General features: G+C 34.8%; 1 long non-coding RNA gene across 1 annotated transcript in view; it reads left to right on the forward strand.

Moving 5' to 3' along the window:
• The window catches only part of LOC124103217 (uncharacterized), a 40344-nt gene extending 21814 nt beyond the window's left edge, over positions 1-18530 (forward strand). The window contains exon 3 of the long non-coding RNA XR_006855135.2: positions 18121-18530. This is a non-coding gene — a long non-coding RNA (uncharacterized LOC124103217). The remainder of the gene's footprint in view (positions 1-18120) is intronic.
• Positions 18531-22199: the final 3669 nt, after the last annotated feature.

The following is a 22199-nucleotide window of genomic DNA, read 5'->3' on the forward strand; positions in this document are numbered from 1 at the left end:
CCATCCTGGCAGGTAGCATGTGCAGGAGCAAACCTATTCTCTTCATGGCCAATGTGCAGACGAGAGAAGGAGGAAGATATCAGAGTTCCATAATCTCCTTCAAGGGTATGATCTCAGTGACCTAAAACCTCTCTCTATGCCCCACCTATTAAGGTTCCACCATCTTCCAATAGTGCTGTGGGATAGGGACTAAGCCTTTAACTTAGGGAACTTTGGTGTATATTTCAGGTTCAAACTACAGCAATGACAATTTATGAGATTCTTCTTTTATTTTCCAATATTTCACCCCTTTAAAACTAGCCTAAATAGATTTGAGAACCAGTTAACTGGCTCTTGTGAAGCACACAGCTGAATAGATAGTGCAGGCTTGCGTAGATGTGCTAAAGAGTAGTATCTAGTTTCCTAGTGTTTTGAACATAAAGGGGTGCTGTATTTTGTCAAATGCCTTTTCTGCATCTATTGAGATGATCATATTATTCTTATCTTTAAGTCTATTGATGTGATGAATTACATTTATTGATTTCTGTATGTTGAACCAACCAACCTTGCATCCCTGGGATGAATCCCACTTGATCATTGTGCACAATCTTTTTGATATGTTTTTGTATTCAATTTGTCAGAATTTTATTGAGAATTTTTGCATATATGTTTATTAGAGATATTGGTCTGAAGTTTTCTTTCTTTGATGTGTCTTTGCCTGGTTTGGGGATTAGGGTAATATTAGCCTCATAGAATGAGTTTGGAATTACTGCCTCTTTTTTCTATTTCCAGAAATAAATTGAAGAATATTGGTATTAGTTCTTCTTTAAAGGTCTTGGAGAACTCAGCTGTGTATCCATTCAGTCCTAGGCTTTTCTTGGTTGGTAAGTTTTTGATGGCTTCTTCTATTTCCTCACTTGATATTGGTCTATATAAATTGTATATATCTTCCTGACTCAATCAGGGCTAATCATATGACTTAAGAAATTTATCGATGCCTTTAGGGATAACAGGAACATATCTCAGCATCGTAAAGCCTATCTATGCTATATCTCAGGCCAAATCTTTCTAAACGGAGAAAACTTGAAGGCATTCCCTCTAAAAACTGGAAGAAGACAGGGATGCCCTCTTTCACCACTTCTATTCAACATAGTTCTTGAAACACTGGCCAGAGCAATTAGATGAAAGAAATCAAAGGGATATGTATAGGAAAATAAGAACTTAAATTAGTACTATTTGTTGACAATATGATTCTATACCTAGATGACCCAAAAAATTCCACAAGAAAACTTCTAGAACTAGTAAATGAATTCAGCAAAGTAGCAGGATATAAAATCAACACCCATAAATCAAAGGCATTTCTGAGCCTCAGTGACAAAGCCTCTGAGAAGGAAATGAGGAAAACTACCCCACTCAGAATAACCTAAAAACAATAATAAGATACCTGGGAATAACTTAACGAAAGAGGTGAAAGATCTTTTTTTTTTTTTTAAGATCTTTACAATGAAAACTACAGAATGCTAAAGGGAGAAATCAAAGAAGACCTTAGAAGATGGAAAGATCTACCTTACTCTTGGATAGGCAGAATTAATATTATCATAATGACCATACTACCAAAGCAGTATACAGATTTAATGTAATTCCAATCAAAAATACCAATGACATTCCTCATAGAGATAGAAAAAGCAATCATGAAATTTATCTGGAAAAATAAGAGGCCCTGAGTAGCTAAAGCAATCCTTAGCAGGAAGAGTGAAGCAGGTGGCATCACTATACCACACCTTAAACTATACTACAGAGCAGTAGGAACAAAAACAGCATGATATTGGCATCAAAACAGGCTGGTAGACCAATGGTACAGAATAGAGGACACAGAGACTAACCCACAAAATTGCAATTATCTTATATTAGACAAAGGTGCCAAAAACATGCACTGGAGAAAAGATAGCCTCTTCAACAAATGGTGCTGGGAAAACTGGAAATCCATATGCAACAAAATAAAATTAAACCCCTATCTCTCACCATGCACAAAATTCAACTCAAAGTGGATCAAGAACCTAGGAATTAAACAAGAGACTCTGTGTCTAATAGAAGAAAAAGTAGGCCCTAATCTTCATCAAGTGGGATTAGGCCCCAACTTCCTTAATAAGTCTCCTAAAACACAAGAACTAAAACCAAGAATCAATAAATGGGATGGACTCAAACTAAAAAGTTTCTTCTCAGCAAAAGAAACAATCTGTGAGGTAAACTGAGAGCCTACATCCTGGGAACAAATTTTTACCCCTCACACATCAGATAGACCTAATCTCTAGGGTATATAAAGAACTCAAGAAGCTAAGCACTAAAAAAACAAATGGGCCAAGGACATGAACAGACACTTCTCAGAAGAGGATATAAAATCAATCAACAAATATATGAAAAAATGCTCATCATCTGTAGCAATCAGAGAAATGTAAATCAAAACTACTCTAAGATTTCATCTCACTCCTGTCAGAATGGCACTATTAATAAGACAAAAAACAATAAGTGAGGATGTGGGGTAAAAGGTACACTCATACACTGCAGATTGGTGCAGTCAATTGGGAAAGCAGTATGGAGATTCCTTGGAAATCTAGGAATGGAACCATCATTTGACCCAGCTATCCCTCTCCTTGGACTATACCCAAAGGACTTAAAAACAGCACACTATAGGGACACAGCCACATCAATGTTTATAGCAGCACAATTCACAGTAGCTAAACTGTGGAGCCAAACTAGATGCCCTTCAGTGGATGGATGGATAAAAAAAATGTGGCCTATATACACAATGGAATTTTACTCAGCAATAAAGAGAATAAAATCATGGCATTTGCAGGTAAATGTGTTGGAGAAGATAATCCTAAGTGAAATCAACCAATCCCAAAAGAACAAATGCCGAATGTTTTCTCTGATATAAGGAGGCTGACTCATAGTGGAGTAGGGGGGAGCATGGGAAGATTAGATGAATTCTATATATGGAAGAGGGGTGGGAGGGAAAGGGAGGAGGCAGGGGATTAGCAAGGATGGTGGAATGTGAGGGACATCATTATCAAAAGTACATGTATGAAGACACCAATTTTCAAATTCTCACACTAAATATGAAAATTAAAGTCTATTTTTAATTAATGAAGTCTTATCAACCCATAACTCTGCATTAAAATTTTTTATATACAAACAGAGATATAAAAAATGTGGTATATATGTGTAATAAAAACTGTAATGCAAAAAAAAAAAAACCAAAGTACATGTATAAAGACATAAATTGGCATGAACATACTTTATATACAAAGATATGAAAAATTGTGCTCTATATGTGTAATAAGAATTGTAATGCATTCTGCTGTAGTGTATTTAAAAAATAAAAATCAATTAAATTAAAAAATAAAAAAGCTCAACTAAAAAAAAAAAAAGACTAGCATCTAGCCACCAGCATCGAGCATGTCATGAACTGCATGAGGGAAGAATCTCCCTGTAAATGAATGGAGTCAGTCAAATGGAGTCGTTTATTGCAGCAACTATATTCATTCTATCCACTAAGTGTCCAAAAATAGAGTGGGAGAGATATATGGTGTTAGAAAAATGCATTCTCTTGTTGGCCCTAAGCTATGGAATGTTATTTTGATCACAAAGTACTACAAAATAATTTCTTGATATTACCTAAATATTTTTATATGTCTTTTTATTTAATTTAGTTCTTCAAAAACTGATAATTGTTGGTACTATTCCTGGAGATTAATATGTATTTTACACTTACTTTTTAAAACCATGTGTTGGGGCTGGGAGCATAATTCAATGGTAGAGCACATGTTTGGTGTTAATGAGGCTCTGGGTTTAATTCTCAGCATAAGATACACACACACACACCACCACCACCACCACCACAACAACAACAAAATCCCAAACTACAATAACAACAGAAACCACAAGACAAAACAAAACTCTATCTACATTGTAGGCAATTCTCTGGCCAGCTATCCAAGAAATCTAATAATTTCCTACATCACAAATTTTCTTATTAGATATTTCATAATTCAAAGACCATGTTTAATAAAATGATCATTTTAACCTAACTGGCTATCCAAAAATAGCAGTGAGTTAATGGTCATTGCCCCCTTTTTCATGAATTGTCTGATAGTGGAAATTTCTCAATTAGCTAGTTGTTTTGGACTCACCTAGGCATCATCTAAGCAGGTTTCATCTCCATAGTCTGGTTACCATGGTATGTTACTCACACAAACACATCTACAGTTCATTTGCAAATTCTCACACTAAATATGAAAATTAAAGTCTATTTTTAATTAATGAAGTCTTATCAACCTATAAATCTGCATTACTGTAATCATTGCCACACAATTCTGAATTAGACTCTTTCCTCAGTCCATATCATGTCTGCAGGAAAAAAAATGTAAATATGTGAAAACACAATTTCCCAAACTTTCCTTCCTTCCTTAGGTTCCAGAGGTATTAAAGCATGGGGTGTGATTGAAATGAGCTCTGGGTGATTTCTTGCTAATGTCTTTTTAAGAAACCCACAAAAATCACAGTGACTTAAAATGAAAATGAAACTCGTGAATGTGTTTTAAAGCTCACATAAATCTGAAACTTGATGTTAATCTTGAAGGTCACATAAAACATAAGAATTGGAAAGCTTGGGGTTTCTTAGTGTGTTAGCTATTCTAGTTCTGTCAGTTCTGTGTGACTAGACCAACTTCTGCAAGACCATTGTATTATGAAACGGCCTCTAGTCTGTCAGTCAACTTCTGTCTATATTAGTAAAATTTCAATTCTTTGAGAAACAATGGGTGAATTTTTTGTGGTTTGTTATCTGATGTGTAACTTTTTCTGTCTTACGGTTTTTAAGTACTGAATCCATTATATATTCAAATTTTGAGAACACATTTTCATTAAACAGAGACTTCTTCACTTTTCTACAGCATATTACATTCTTATGCCATGGACATAGAGACCTTACTGATACCGCAGTCCTGTACCAAGCCCTACAGTCTCCGCTGAGCAGTGTGATTGGTCTTGGTACCATGCTATCTTTTGAGCACCCTATCTTTGGGTACCTGCTAAGGAACCTCCTTGCCCCACTGAATGTGGTTGGCCATATCTTCCACTGGAGCCTCCAAACGAATTCCTTGAAGTTCTTGTGATGATAGAGCTACCTGGCCATCTATGGCACAGTAGAATAAAATGTTTCTTTGTTGGTTAAACAGTAATGAAAATACCACAAAGCATGGTTGCTACCAGTTATATTCTAGGACATTAAAATTATTATTTCAAGTTTTTAAAAAATTATTTAAATTTGATTGGCACCTAATAATTCTATATGTTTCTGGAGTACAGTGTAGTATTTCAATATAAGTATACAATGTGTAATAATTGAATCAGGATAACTAACATATATATCACCTCGAACATTTTCTTTGTGGTGAGGACATTCAAAATCATTTTGTCCACCTATTTTGCAACATGCCATACATTGTTAACTCTAGTAACCCAGTTGTGCAATAGAACATTAGAATTTATTTCTCCTGTCTAGTTGTAATTTTGTGCCCATTAGCCAACTTCTCCCCCTCTCTACTTCCCCCCATACTCTTCCCAGTCTTCATAACCTTTATTCTACTACTTCTCTGAGTTAAACTTTTGGCTTTTACATGTGAGTGAGAACATGTGGTATTTGTCTTTGTGGGCCTGGCTCATTTCACTGAACGCCCTCCAGGCTTTTTCATGTTGCTGTAAATGATAGCATTTCATTTTTTTAATGGCCAAATCATTTTCCATTGTGTATACATACCACATTTTTCTAATCTACTCATCCACTAATGGACACTTAAGTTGTTCTCATATCTTGTCTACTGTGAACAGTGCTACAATAAACACAGGAGAGCCGGTGTATCTTCAACATACTCAGCTCATTTCCTTTGCATATATACCTGGTAGTGGAATTGCTGAATCCTGATATTTCTATTTTCAGGTTTTTGAGGATCTTCCATACTATTTCCTTGTTATCCCTTCTTATTGAATGAGGGGATTCTCCAAATTCATCTATCCAAAGAATAAGCTTTGTTACTGGGTTTGCTTCATCGCTACTAAAGGAGTCTTTTCCCTTCATTGATTCAAAATTGCTGCCAGAAATAGGTTTTGTGTATATGTGTGTGGCTTCATCTTATTCCTTATTTTACACTGTTTTTGGTTTTGTTTTATTGGTTCATTTTCTTTTGTTATCATTTTACCATTATGATTCTTGGTTCCATTCTCATTTAGCACGATTCTTTTATTCTAAAGAAACATTCTTGGTTTTGACCAGACATACCCATATATATCTAAACCCAGTGGTGAACTGAACTTGGGTTCTCATGAGCATCTCCTCAGCCTCTATTTCAACACTTTGATGGAAAGCTTGGCCATCCATTTGCTAGTCATGACAAGTTATATATAAATCTCACTAGTACTCAGAGCTGGACATTTTCCCTGCTTTGCCAGATCTATAGTAGGCCTGTCTATGAGTGTTGAATTATTACCTGATTTTTACAGTTGAGTTAGGTTGGCCTTAAGAAATTTCAGGATTTTGCTCAGAACCTCACACCAAAAGGGAGGTAGACAGATTCCAAGGCCAGGTCATGTTTATTGTATCTTGCTAGTCCTCTGAAAATGGGATCTGGCACAAAAATAATAGCATTCCTTAGGGATGTTAAGGGAAAACTATTCAGTAGAAAGTGGGAGCAATGATCTCCCTTAGAGAAAACCGTTCTAGTAGAAAGTGGGAGGAATGATCTCCATTCTCTTCACTTGCACTTTGGTGCAAGTTTTCCAGATTGAAAAATCATTATGATACTATAGGTTTTCCTTCTTTTTCTAGCTTCTCTTAGAGAAATTTTTGTATGTTTATTTTACTGTTAAGGAGCACTTAATTCAGTTACCTATCTGATGCTTCAATGTCACGAGTCCCAAGACTGTCCTGTTTTACTGTGTCCATAGAAGAACACTGTACATAGCCTGAAACCCTCCATTTAAAGAGCGTTCTCTTCCTATTAGAGTTCCAATGTTGGACTCAAATCCTTATTTATTCATTTATTTATTTATTGGCATTGGTGGGTGATTGAGCTCAGGGGCACTCAACTACTGAGACACATCCCCAGCCCTATTATTTTGTATTTTATTTAGACACAGAGTCTCACTGAGTTTCTTAGGGCCTCCCTGTTGTTGAGGCTGGATTTGAACTCGAGATCCTCCTGCCTCATCCTCCCATGCTGCTGGGATTACAGGCATGCACCACCATACCTGGCTGGACACAAAGCCTTCTAAGAGGTTATTAAAACACCTTTCAGAAACACTCATTACTCTTTCTTAAAAGTAAAAATAACCACTTGCAAGTTTTTTTCATCATTAATTTTATGGAAGACTTTAAAAACTTATTTGAAATGCCCTCAGAGGTAAGGCGAGTTCAGTTTTTACAGGAAAATGAGATTGAGCAAAGACAAAAGTATAAAAAGGAGGATTCTTCTCACCCATTTATTAGAACTCTCTCCTCCAAATCTCCTTTCATTTCCAAGTGAAAGGAACCCATTTGTTTGTCAATTATTCATTATATAAGCCAGTGACAAGGTCCACTCAGCATCTCAGGCACCATCGCAGTTTATGATGATGTCCATGGTACTCAGGACTAAAACAAGGGACCATAACTATTTCTGATTAGTACCAATGGATTATGCTCTCCTAGGAAGACACAGCTAATAAGCCAATGATTGCCCAAATTTGCAGTCATTGATTGCAGAAACAACATGAGATAGAAAAAGAAAAAGAATAATCAGAACACCATCGGGGGTTAAGTGGGATGAATATCAGAATTGTTACCAAATATTAAAAAATGCATTATTTCAAACTTTTCCTCTTGAGCACTTTACTTCCCATCTTACTGGGTGTTCATGCTGGTATTTCCATTTCTTAACATTTCAAACCGTTCAGATGTTAGAATGGTAGGAGTGTCATGTACATCCTGTCTCCATGGCTATTGCCCTAGTTAAGCCTTGCTTCTGTTTGGATGTGGCTGAACATGTCCCCAAGGATCTGTGTGTTGGGAGCTCAGTGGGGTAAAATTGGGAAGTGGTGGAACTTGTAAGAGGTGGAGCTTAGTGCAAGGTAAGTAAGTTATTGGAGATGTTGCCCTCAGAAGAGATTGCCACTGGTCCTCTGGAATAAATGAGTTGTTCTCACCAGAATGAGTTGTTTATAATAGAGCAAATCTGACCACTGAATCACTCTCTGGCTTCCTGTCCCACTACATGATCCCTCTTGTACATGTCCCACCATGATTCCACCTACCTTGAGGCTTTCATCAGAGACCAAGCAAATGAGGCCACCTGATCTAGCATTTTGTGCTTGCAAGACTATGAGTTAGATTGGCCTCCTTTTAAAACACATTATCTTTATCTTGCAAGATATTGCTATAACAACAGAAAAATGATGAAGTACTTCATGTTTTCCTGGATGTTTGATAACTTCCTTATTGTTTTCTATCATTTTGGTCACACCCTCCTGCAAATTCACAATCCACGTTGTTTCCGGGGATCTTCCCTAAGCTAAAAACTGACCAAGACTATTTTCTACTTTTTAATAGTTTCCCATTATATAGAACATCCTATGCAGCCCCTCAGGTTTGTAATTTGACTTGTACAGTTTTCCTTAACTTCCAAGAGACTTTTACTAATCCGGTCTCAATTCTGCAAGACTAGAAACTGTATTTGCTATTCTATAACTTTACAGCTTATATTTTCCCCGTTCCTGTGTCTTTTTAGAACAGTAGCTTCCTTCTCTTTCTGGAATTCTAGTTGCATTTAGCTCCCTATCAAAAATTCCCATTTTTCATTTTTCAAAGGCTCATTAAAAACCTAAGCTCCAAAAAGCCTCATATGTCCCCTAATATTTTTTTTGCTTATTTTCCGATCTATGATGTATTTATCAGAGTCAGCGACAATTAATTATTTATGTACTTGACTTTCCTGATACACTGTAATTCCTTAAGAGGGCATTTAAAAGATTTTTATGGATTTAACTGAATTCCAACAGATGTTAGCATATATATGTTTATTGATTCATTGTGTATTGCTTTAGCATGTTTACTGAATGACTATTGTACACCAATTGTTGTGGTTTAGATATAGGGTGTCCCCCAAAAGCTCCTGTGTTAGGAGGTGAAATGGTTAGATTATGGGAGTTATAACCTCATCAATGGATTAATCCAATTGATGGCTTATTAAGGACTACTATAATGGGGGTAACTATAGGTAGGTAAGATGTCACTGGTGTCAGTTCTTTGAGGTGCCTCGCTTGCTTTATTTCCTAGTTGCCAGGAGCTGATCAGCTTTCCTCTTCTGTGCCTTTCTTCCATGATGCTGTACCTCACCTCAGGCCCAGAGCAATGGAGCAAGCCGACCATGGACTAAGCTTCTAAAACCATGAGCCAAATTGAACTCTTCTTCCTCTAAATTGTTCTTATCAGGTGTTTTGGTTCTTGTCAGTAATTTTGGAAAGCTGACTAATGCACCAACTAAGAGAATCCCAAGCCTGGTATGGGAGATCTGCACAAATACATCTAAGTAGAATTCAGTGTGAGAGAATACCATAATCAAAATATGGCAAAGAGCTGATGGATCTGCAATATCTTGGTTTTATATTGTATTTACTCAATGTCCCTTTCATTCCTTCCCCTTTGATGTTTTTTTTTTTTTTTAATCATTTAAGCTTTGGTCTATTGCAGGCTATACCTAGATTGCCATGATTAGTCCAACACATTTTCTTTCTTGTCATAGTACTTTGATCTTAGTTTTCATTTCTTTTTTGCCATAATAACAACTATTGATTCCTTCAGGTTTGTTTTTGTTTTTAATTTTTTTTTTGCCTGCTCCAGAGTTGAAGATATTCTACAAGTTTCCTCTCTCTTAATGATTAGCACAAAGGCATTAAAATTCTAAAGTTTTTCTGTTAATAAGTAATGTCAGAGAGAAATGTTTTCTTCTTAACACAAGAAGAAAACTCAGAAATATTCAGTGGGGGCAGACGCTTATAAAAATCACCAAATTCTAGTTTTTACCCACAGTTTCTGGATTTCTTTTAGGAGAAAAATTGCTTGAACCATTATAATTATACTGTCATGGATATTTCATTATTTTTATGAATATAAATATATTGATATGGATATATTTTATGGAATACATATATTTATTTATTTATTTATTTGAGGAGATATTTGATATAAAATCTCAAACATCCATAATAAGTTTTATTATTTATTTATGTACAAGTGTGTATATATAATAACATACATTATTTAGTCATTTTAAAGTACACATTTCTGTGGCTTTAAGTACGTTCACCTTATATGCAATTGTCACTACCATCCATTTGCAGAACTTTTAAAGCTTGCCCAAATAAGTATTTGTACCCATTAAACACGAGTATACAAATATTAGTTGAAGTCCTTGCTTTCAATTCCTTTGAATATATACCTTAAAGTGAGACTCTTGGATTGTATGGTTATTGTATTTTTTTTTTGAGGATTCATTATGTCTTTTTTCCACAGTGGCTGCATCATTATATATTTCCATATTTCCATCAACAATGTACAAATGCTCCAATTTCTTTACATCTTTACCAGTATTTGTTATTTTCTGTTTTTGCTTTAAAATAACCATCCTAGTGGGTATGGAATGGTGTCCTGATGTGATCTCATGAATATTTCTGATGGTGATACTCACTAAATCTTACTTCTTTAGGTTTCCACTTCTTCATGGATGAGCATGTCAACACTTGCCTTCACAAAGAATTATTTTTCCTGGTTGCCATTCTAAAGAGAAATATAGGGCCAAATAATGGATATATTTGTGGTAGGAAATTTATTTAGATTTGTGGGAGTCTATGTCGATGATGCCGATCACAGTGGGTTCCTTCCCCGTCAGCAAATTTTCTCACATCTGCTTCCATCTATCACCACATTTTCACATTAGCTCAGACTCACCTACCCAGCGGTAAGAATCCATATATTTTCATTCATTAATTAATTCCTCTGTGCATTAGTTATTTAATGCCTATACTCTACTTAAAGCTTCCAAAAATTCCAGTTATTCTCTTTGCTATTTATGGTAATTAAGGAAATATGTCAGTAAAATATTTAGACAAAGTCCTACTGATTAAGTGTACAGACTGCTTCTCTGAATATCTTTTTTGATACGGGCATATTTGGTAGAGCACAAGGTAGCATCAGTCTCCAAAATGAACTGTTCACCTCATGTATGATTCAAGTCAAAATTTCAAAGTGGGATGCAATACTTTTAGAAAATCTCTTTACATAGTATAAAATAGGCATTTTCATTCTGCTTAGAAGTGGAAACTATTCATATCTTTCTTATATGGTAAGTGCATATCATAAGCTAAAGGTGCTTAATAAATGCTTAATAATAATATATATGATAAAAGAAACTGTGATTGACAATCCCAGTTCCCTGAATCTTATAAAAAAACTGTTTATTTGACCTTTACATCATTATAGTAATGATTTTTGTTTATTTCCTTTCATTCTTCTTTCTTGAACAAGAGAAAACAAGATTGACAGTGAGAATTGCCACATGCAATGTTTTACTGTTGTTAGATTTCTGAGTTATAACTAAATAATAGGTGGAGTAATTTCACATCAACTGTCTTCCCAGCTAAATCCAGGGATTTCCACTGAGCTTTGTTCTTAGGAAGTCATCACCATATCTCATTGTAGAAGTATTCCATGTGTAATTAATTTAAATATAATATAAAAGAAACAGACTCAAGATGAAAAAGACAATAATCTTCCACTCAAACATGTTCAACCACAAACCAAAGGCATGTTTTGGATTTTGCTCTCATTTTGATGATCATAAGATTTATCTTATTTGTGGGTTTTTTTTTTTTTGGTTATTTTTAATGCCTAGGGAAACATGATGTACACCATAGAATAATGCAATAAAATAATTGAACATATTTTCCTTGTTTCTGGGCATATTTAATCTAGTATACATAGTCACACTAAAAGGGTTGGGAATGCAGCAACCTCAGCTGTAAATTATTATGGTGACAGTATTGGTGTGTCCCTGATGCACTCACACTGAGAAGCAGGCTGGGTGTTCCAACGGGATGGATTACCCCAACATCAGCTGAGAAGTCAGTGCAACTCAGGGAGAGAGAGTCTGTTGGGCTTAAAAGAAGAGTGCTTATAGAACAGAACAAATGAATATTTAATCCTTTGCCAGCAGAAGTTTTTAAGGAAAGTGCCAACTTACTGACAGACTGAGATTCCCTATTTTGAGTCTAGAATCATGAAACAAATCCAGCTGTGGTCATTCTACTGGATCTTGGCAGAAAGAATTTGGTTGCTTACATTTTTTTCTGACCTCAGACATGAGAAAAATGGTTCAAAAACTTGTCATTTTAACTCAGAAAACTCAGTTAAGTGAAATGAAATAGCTTTAGAATCAGGATGAGGCAAATTCAATATGATTTGAGAGTCAGAACTTGGAATTAAGAGTCTATAATGAAATGATTTTTATGACAGTATTGGAAACTTGAAAATGTACGTAGGAATCAGAAATATGGTCTCTTCCACTCAAGAGTGAGGCAGAAAATTCCCAATCTACTGGTTTTTCTATTCAAATTACAAATAGATCCTGAAACTAAATATAGGTGGTCTCTACTATATTTGCCTATGGCAAACAAGGTTGGTCTGATTTTGTTCATGAAAAGTGGCTATAAAAATTTTCATCAAGAGTGCAAAGGGCATATGGGAAGCTGATTGACTTATGAGTATTTATCTTGTATCCTGCTACTTTGATGAATAAATGGATCAGTTTTAGAAGTCTTCTGGTGGAGTTTTTGGATCTTCTAAATATGGGATCATATCACTAGCAAACAGAGATCATTTGAGCTCTTCTTTTCCTATTTGTATTACTTTAACTTCGTTCTCTTGCCTGATTACTCTGGTTAGAGTTTCAAAGCCTATGTTGAATAGGAGTGGTGAAAGGGGGTATCCTTGCTGTTTCTATTTTTGGAGGAAATATTTTCAGTTTTTCTCCATTTGAAATGCTGTTGGCCTTGGGTTTATCATATATAATCTTTACAACGTTGAGATAAGTTCCTTCTATTTCATGCTTTTATGATTATGTCACAGTGTTATATATAACTAAAAAGAATCAGTAAAAATAAAATGTTTTGAATTAATAATAATAAAAAGAATACAAGGGGCAATGTTGATTTGAGGGCAAGAGAAATACCAAAGTCTGAATTTGAATCAAATGGGTAAAATAACTTGTGGGCATTGTAAAAGATGACAATCTTAACTATTTAACACCTACTGTGTCCAGGTATAGCACCACACACTTTATATTTATTATGTCTAATTCATACAACAACCCTGAGCAGTTGGTGTCTTTGACTCAATTTTATAGTTGAGGAAACAGCAACAAAAAGAGAAGTTGCTCACTAAGGTTTGATAGATAGTAAGTGGTAGAGTCCAAATCTGGAATCTCTTATGTTTGACCCCAGTGTCCTGCCCATTCATTTACTGTAGACCAATCCAGAGTTTCTGGTTGGGAATATAGTAGCTTGTAAGGAAGTGAAGGCAGAAGATATATGAGGGAGCTGAGCATATGTCAGAGCTGGTGGAGAAGGTTGGGAATAGCCAAGTAGAAGAGAGCAACTGGGATGAGTTGGATATAAGGTATCCCCAGAAAAGTTCATGTGTTAGGCAATGCCAAAATGTTCAGAGGTAAAATGATTAGATTACTGGAGCCATAACCTCATCAGTGGATTAATCCATTTGATACATTAATAATTTGAAAGGACTATTGGGTGGCAACAGTAGGCAGGTTGGACGTGGCTGGAGGAAGTAGAGCATGGGGGTGGGGTGTCATGTCCTTGGGGATTATATCTGTCTTTTCCTTTCTCTGTGTCTTTTTCTCTCTTTCCCGGCATGTGCCAAGCAGCTTTCCTCTTCCATGCCCTTCCACACTCTTCTGCTTCAACTCAGGCCTAGAGCAATGCAGTTGGCCAACAGCTGATGTAGTCTCTTATGTAAATTGATAATAGAGGCACAAAACTGGTACTTATTCTAGTTCATGAGAAGCTCAAAAAAATTTTGTTATCATGAAATAATTACTTTTTCAAGGCAAGAAGATAAAAGTAATTTGGTATGTGCATAATTGTCCTATATTCAAAATTTGAATACAAAGAAATTTCCAAAATCAAATATAGAATATTTTTGGCTCTCATACCACTTTGATTTGTTTGTATTCATATTATACAATTAGAATTAAAATCAAAAGTTGATTTTAAGAGGATTTTCGCAGGCTGTATTAAATGTAATTATTTTTTCTGCCTGTCCCTGTTTTCTGATTGTTCCTACAATGAACATAGATTAGTAAACAAATTAAAGAAGATAATTACTGATAAACAGGTGCAGTCAATTTTTGAATTCTGAATAAGACCGATTCATTTCCAAATATGTTGATGGTAGATTAGACCAAGTTTTAAGATAAAGATGACAATTTAAATTCTATTTTGATGTGAGGTCAGCTCACAAAGACCTCTATAACTTTCGTTTAGTTGAGCTTTAGCACTGATAAGAGAAACTGAAATTTACTATCTTCTTTTCTCCTTTTATGTCATTTCTGAGACAGGAGAAGGAAGGATTTCCTTATGTCTTCTTGAACTTCTTAAAAACAGCTTTACTGAACATTAATTAACATATACTGAGTTGCACAAGTTTAATATTCACAATTTAACAAATTTTGATTTATCTTATGAAGTTCTAACCAAGAAAACTTGAATTAAATCAAAGCCCTCATAATTTCCTATTTTCTTATACTGTTACCTATACTAAGAGCATTGCAAAATATGCTAGAGTGTGTGTAAAATAGGTATGTGGAGACTAGTCTCCAAAAAAGTAACATTATTGGTGATCTTGTTACATAAGAAAAAATATACTAAGTTCTGAATAATCAACTTACAGAACTATTTTTAGCACATCTTATTTGTGAAATGAAGACTAAATATCAGCCGTTTACCTATATGGACAATGATTCATATACATTGGGTCTTTCCACTTATTCTGAATATTGTTTATATTGTCATATATCTTCCTACATCCAACTCCCATAAAGCCAAGTTACCTAATGTACAAAAGCCACTTGTTACAAGTGGGACTGTTGGAGATGATGTGGCTTGGTAGAAAGTGCCTAAGTGCCCCATTTCGTATCCAATGAGATTGGATGGGAGCTCATGTCTGAGTGGCAGACATAAACTTAAAGCTGAGATTTCTCTTCTCTGCTCAATCCTTTTTTCCTTTGAGTTTCACTGTCTTTCTACTATACCTCCCTGCTGCTACATTCTGCCTGGAGGCCTCCTCTTCTTTTCGAACCCCAATATAAAACTGCACCTAACAGTGAATTTTTCTAGGTAGAGCTACAGTAGGGCTTTCCTCTTTGAAGTCTACTCTGCATTATCTCTATTGAGAGGAGGATTACAAAATTTAAACTAAGAAATATATGGGAGTAGATAGTCACTGGATCACTGCACGTACACATGTCTATTCTATGGGCCCATTTTTGCTTTTACAGAGAAGAATTGTCAACCACTTTCTTTTATATTAAGCTTTAAATATTTTAAACCTTTACGTCTTTTCACTCTAAGACACAGTGTTTCTTAAAACAGAAATACAAGGATGTCTAAAAATTGATTCTATAGATAATTTTTAAGCAAGAGAATTGATAACTCAGGTTGGTACTGTTGAAATATGATGGCCCCCTTTTCCATAAAAGATAAACTTCATGTGTAAGCAACACAAACAACCTTATCATTTTACAGTGATTGTTAAAATTCCTGTCATTTCAATCCCATTGTAATACAATATGAGTGACTGTGGTCATTATTATGTTGACAGACTTAACTTTATTCTCAGTCAATATTAAAGGAAATTGTATGATTAGAATTGATGCATTTGGTAGTTGGACACTTTATTGTGGATTTATGTGTCCTTTTCATTTCAGTAAGATTTCAGTGAAAGCAGACGAGGGTTGAAATTGTCAAATCATGTATTACGTATTCTGTGTACCTATTTCCACATTCGATTTTTGTAGCAACCTTGTGAGCTATGCAACCATTCTTTTAAATTTACAGATTAGTAAATGGATGCTCAGGGATTTAGATAATTTGCTTAATAGCACATAGTGAGATTTTGAGCTTTGCTCAGACCTAGGTCTGGCTTGGCACTCTTTACTTTGCAGAGTGATTTCTTAGTGCAAAGGGCCCCAGCATGGCCATATAAAGATGTGGACTTTATTTTTAGATACATCATAGCATTGTTATCTGGCTAAAGCTCCTTGCTTCATTCACATTGTCTCTGTAAATGGAGTTAAACTCCACTGAGAGGAAAACCCCTTTGAATTAAAATTGTTCTCCTTACATTCATAAAGCATAATGCTTGAGTTTCAAGTTAGTATTTCTTTCCCATTTCATGGTCCCTGATCTCTTTTTGCTGTTCTGTTCTCACTTTTACTGGTAGGACTGAAACATTTGATAAGTTTCACTGTTTTGCTGTTCAATAAGGAATGTGGAGAAATCTGTTTTGTTCTTTTAGCATCAGACTCATTTGCTACCACATATCAACAAGGTAGAAATGAATGAAAGAACTTATGAGGAAAGGACTAAAAGTAGAGTCAAAGGCCTGGTACTGTAAAAGGGCATGAGGTTCCCATTTAATTTATTTGACTTCAACAATTTACATCAGCAAAGGGAAAAAATGAGAAAAAGAGAATGTAATAATTTAAATGACTGTGGATGGAGACAGTATTCCCCAGAGGGAAAGTGAATCTCCTCCTCCTTCTGCTGGCCACACTTCCTGTTACCTTTAATGGTGTGAGCATCTCAGCATCAGGAGAGTGATTTGGGGTTTGCAGATACAACGTGGTGTCTAACTGCCAACCAAATACACCACCTATTTATCTGCCAAGAAAACAGTGGTTGATTCTAGTCCTGGGAGAGATGACTCGCAGCAGCACCAACATCCAAGACAACACCAGCAACTGAATGTGTTGGACTAGGTAGGACACAGTATATATGTGGATTAAGTTTTATGTAATAGATGATATCAAATAAATTTGCAGTGGTAATTTTAATTATTTATGATTTTTTCCATTCATGCTAACTTAAAAACCTAAACCCTTCTAAACTGAAATGTAGTTTCATTATTCCAATTTTTATAGGACTTTGGACAAATCACTTCAAATCTCTGAGCTACACCTTCTTTATCTGAAATTGTCACAGTTAGCAATAATGCTACTTTTCTATTTCAGGGTTATGTGAATGTCTAAAATGATAAATTTATGTAAGCAGTTTTAAAGTGCTTAAATATACGTTTACATAAAACAATTTTTAAAATAAGGTAAAACAAAGATATCCTTTAAACCTAATCTCATGATGAGTTAAAAGTTTATCTTGAACAAATTTTTACAAACCTTTTTAATCCTTGTTTATAAGTTTAGTCACATGTGTGCACATCTATATATGCACAATTTATATATATGCATATGCACTTGAAGAAAAGATTAAAATGACTTTAAAGACAGACTGATTAAAGTTTGGGTTAATTTGATTTTGCCTGATTAAGTTGATTTGTCCCCTTTACAAGTTACCATCAGAATTCTTATTAGGCAGCTCCTCTGTATGTGAGTGTACAGATAGTCAAGAGCACTCACAAGTGTAACTGCAAGTTTGCTCTAAGTACATAGTCCTGAAATCTTAGTATGCTACCTTTTTTTTTCTTCATAAACAATACAAAGAAGTTGACAGGTCTGAAAGGGGCTTATGTGAAAAGATAATTAAGAGCTTTAGAGAGTGTCAAGAGTCAATAGCTCAGCACTGTCAGCACTCCAGAGTGTTACAGGCTATAATTAGATGGCATGGAGGTGTAAGGCATGCTTGGCAGTTGATTCCTGCGTGATCTCCAAGGGAAAAACAAAGAGCAGCCTCCATGAGATATCAGGCAAAGTGGGGAACAGATGTGCTGGAGTCAATCCTCAAAGGTCTGCTTTATTTTCCCAGGTTCCATCATTTGGTGAAGAGCTTCTTTGCCTTTTGACCGGCATTCACATGGGCCATTTGGTCTGTGTTCATCATTCGGACAATCTTCTGGGCTTTGGGGAGCACACTTCTCTTCAACTCTATGAACAAGAGGGCATTTCTTCATTCTCTGTGGGTGCACTTGCCTGTGTTCCTATATTGAATTTGGACTCCAGAAAGTTCAAACTGATATAAAGCAGACCTAGTTGATCATGGATAAGAGAATGTTTTAGTAAAGATCTGTGCAAAGTTCAAAAGACTGTCTTCCTAAATGGAGGGGAAAGAACAAAAGGCATATACAGAACTGGAGTTAAATACAATAAACATTGAAAAGATTGTGGGGAACAACTAATTGTGTGAGGTTAAAATTTAAAAATAATTGTTAATAATAAAATGTGTACAAAAAAGTCCAACAGTGTTCTGAATATAAATATACATATATAAAATATATATTCTGAATATATATATATATATATATATATATATATTATATATATATATGCATTATTTCAGAAACACACACATGTGTGTGTAATACTCATACAGATTTTTTTTACGGATGTTTGTGCTTTGGTGCTTTTATTTGGCTCATGCTTTTAGCATATTCAGTCTGTTAATTTTCTCTTTCAGCTTTGGTATATGTTTTTCAGTTGAGCAAAAAATATACCTTGATTTTATTGGCAAAACTCCACTTCCATAGATTACAAAGCATTGTCCATATTATTGAACTAAATTGCAAATTTTTAGGCAATTTTTTTTCTGGTAAAAAAATGACCATAAATATTCCCTATTATACAGAACCTTTAATTTAAAAACAAAATTTAATAGGAAAAAGTTAAAATGTAATCAATAATAAAATGTGTGAATATAATGACATAAATTGAGTAAATGCAAAGTTAGAGAACACGTGAGATAAAGTTGGCTTGAAATAAACCTGTACACCCTTAAAACATAACTATTTTTAAAATGATTGAAAATGTATTTCTTGCCTCCAAGAAATATGACTGTGATCAAAGAATAATCCCACACAGACCTGCTAATTTTTAACATTTCCTTCACATCTTTTTAGAATAAGAAGTTATAAAATATTACAGATGAAGCTGAAGTCCTCATCAGTCTCATTCCCTTCTCATTCCAAAGGCAATTACTTTCATAAATTTTAAATAATTTACATACATTAATCTGGAATGTGAGCTGGCTCAGCAAGATGAATTACTTTAGGCCAAGACTTTCTAACCCCCTTCTGGAGAAAGACCCTAGAAGCCATCTCTTTCTCCTTTATCCTGGACAGCAAGCTAGCTCAGGCCCTCATTATATCTTAAAAGGCTGTTATATTACACACTGAATTGTATTCTTAACCTATAGGCCCACAAAACTTTCCCTCCTCAATCTATTTTCTATGCTGTTCCCACACTAATTCCTCTTTTCTTTTCCTTAGACGTCATCATGCCATTACAAATGTTCTGTAATGCTTCCTTTTCGCCCACCAGTTTCCATAAGTAAAGACTAGTCTTTAATATGGAAACCGAGGGCCTCCACAATCCAGTCCCAACCAACTTTACAGGCTCATCATCATTAATTTTTACTTCTATAATTAGCATCCTCCCTGGACACTCACTAGGTCTCAACCAGGTCTTATTCTTTCACAGTTCCTTGACTTTGATATAACTAATGTTGAAAATCTTTGTATGGTACTATCTTGATGAAATCTTACAAGATAACAGTCTATATTTTCTTTACTTAAACCCTCTTAACACTTTCTAGATACTTTCATGATCCATATGCTATTTAACCCATAATAATTGTCATTGATGTAAGTACTTTTCAAATTCTAAACCTCTTCAAGTCAAGGAAAATATATCTCATTCCCTGTTGGATCCTGCTAGCTTACTAACATAAATGCAGTAGGCACTTATAAGAGTGAAAGAAAGAACTCTTATGACTTATTAATCTATCTGCCTCTTGCACTTAGGATAGCACTTGATGACAATTTTTTGTTGCTGTTGTTTGGGTGCCAGGAATTGAATCCAGGGGTGCTTAACCATTAAGCCACATCCCCAGCCTTTTAAATTTTATTTATTTATTTTATTTTGAGACAGGGTCTCACCAAATTGCTAAGGGCCCTGCTAAATTGCTGAGGCTGGCCTTGAACTTGCCATCCTCCTGCCTCAGCTTCCCAAGTGGCTACAATTACAAGGGTGCACCACTGCACCTGGCAATATTTTTTAATATATCAGAGATTGGGAAACTATGATCTATGCACAAAATCCAGCTCAACATCTGTTTATACAAATAAAGATTTATTAGAACACAGCCACACATTCCTTTACATATTGCTATGGATGCCTTCTGCACAACAGTAGATTTATATTTTTGCAATAGATACCATAGTGTCCAAAAGATTAAATATTTATTATCTAGTCCTTTACAGAAAAAGTTTTCTGACTGAATGAAACTGTACTGTGTAGTAGGGTGATAAAAGATCATAGAGCAGAACAAAATGTTTCTAAAATATCAAATTAAATTATCATTCAGATTTGTCATTTCAGGAAATTGTCCTGTCATCATTTCTTCATTTCTATCCATACATAGATGTAAACATATGCATCATATGCATTTATTGCTGGTTTTCTTATTATTTGATTACTTGATCATGAGTGATAAGCAGTGATCAGTTCAAAATAGCTTGGATTTATATTTGGGATAAGTATCCATCTATATATATATATATCTATGTGTATGTGTATATACATATAGACATATACTCACATGCAATCATATTTATATAACATATACACTTATTAATTGTAGCTCTCTTTTTGGAAAATGCTCATAAACACAAAAACCATGATCACTCCCTAAAAATACAATTCAATGTTTTAAAAATTATATGAGTAGATTTATCTGATTGATTTTAAGAATTCAGTCAAAGGGCTGGGGTTGTGGCTCAGCAGTAGAGTGCTTGCCTAGTATGTGAAAGGCCCTGGGTTCCATCCTCAGCATTGCATAAAAATAAATTAATAAAATAAAGGTATTGTGTCCAATTAAAACTAAAAAATAAATATTAAAAAAGGAATTCAATCAAAAAATTTCAAGTTTGCATACATATATTCATTACTGGCTGAACATTCAAGAGTGACCTGCATATAATTGCAAGGTAACAATATTATAATTCCATTAGAAATAGTGGTACTTATTATATGCTAACTTCTGTTTATCCCAAAACTCCATCACCCGATGAATATGCAATTAACCTACTTATTACTACAGAAAACATCTCCTTAGACATACAATACATCCACATAATTTTTAATCTGATCTTCAAAGGCTTTCTGTGGGAGAAAATAATTTTTCCCAATAAGATATATTATTGGAAACACAACTCTATGTAGCCAATTCGCTACATCATCTGATTTATTTTAATTAGAGGTTAGCTGCTGAATGTGATTACAGTTATAATTATTACAATACCAGTCATCCACATTTCCATTAGCATTCCACTTGATAGTTAGCAATAAGCAGAAATAAAATATTAGGACTTTTAAGAGAAGAGATTACCAATTAGTACAATTCTCCACTGGCACAAGATAATTATTAATTATGATCATCATGGTAATTATTCACCAAGCTGAATTTCACTGGGCTACCTGTGTGCAGATTCCCTCTGCACTGCATTCTAACACCAGCAGCCTTCGTATCTTCTCTGGAAATCCTGAAGCAATATTTGTATTAAATACACAGTTGACTGCACACCAAATGGAAAAGCAGCTGCAAAGGTGCAGGACGGATCTCCATTTCATTAAAGGATCCCTTCTCTTTGTAGGATAAAGCAAGAGAAGTAAGTGAAAACACATACCTTAGGAAAAGTACCACTGGTCACATACATGTTTTCTGATCACACACAATAAAACTGACCCCAAACTAGTCTTCTCAGTGCTCCTTCATTCTCCTGAAGCTGCCATTCATATCCACTCCAACAATTTATTGTTAAAGGGAAAAAAAAAACAAATAAAATTGAGGATTATTGATCACTAAAAAAAATAATATTATACAAATGAGTT

Source organism: Marmota monax, unplaced genomic scaffold, assembly GCF_021218885.2.
Source record: "Marmota monax isolate L192 unplaced genomic scaffold, Marmota_monax_Labrador192_F-V1.1 WCK01_AAM20220418_F8-fsc00172, whole genome shotgun sequence".
NCBI classification, from domain to species: domain Eukaryota; kingdom Metazoa; phylum Chordata; class Mammalia; order Rodentia; family Sciuridae; genus Marmota; species Marmota monax.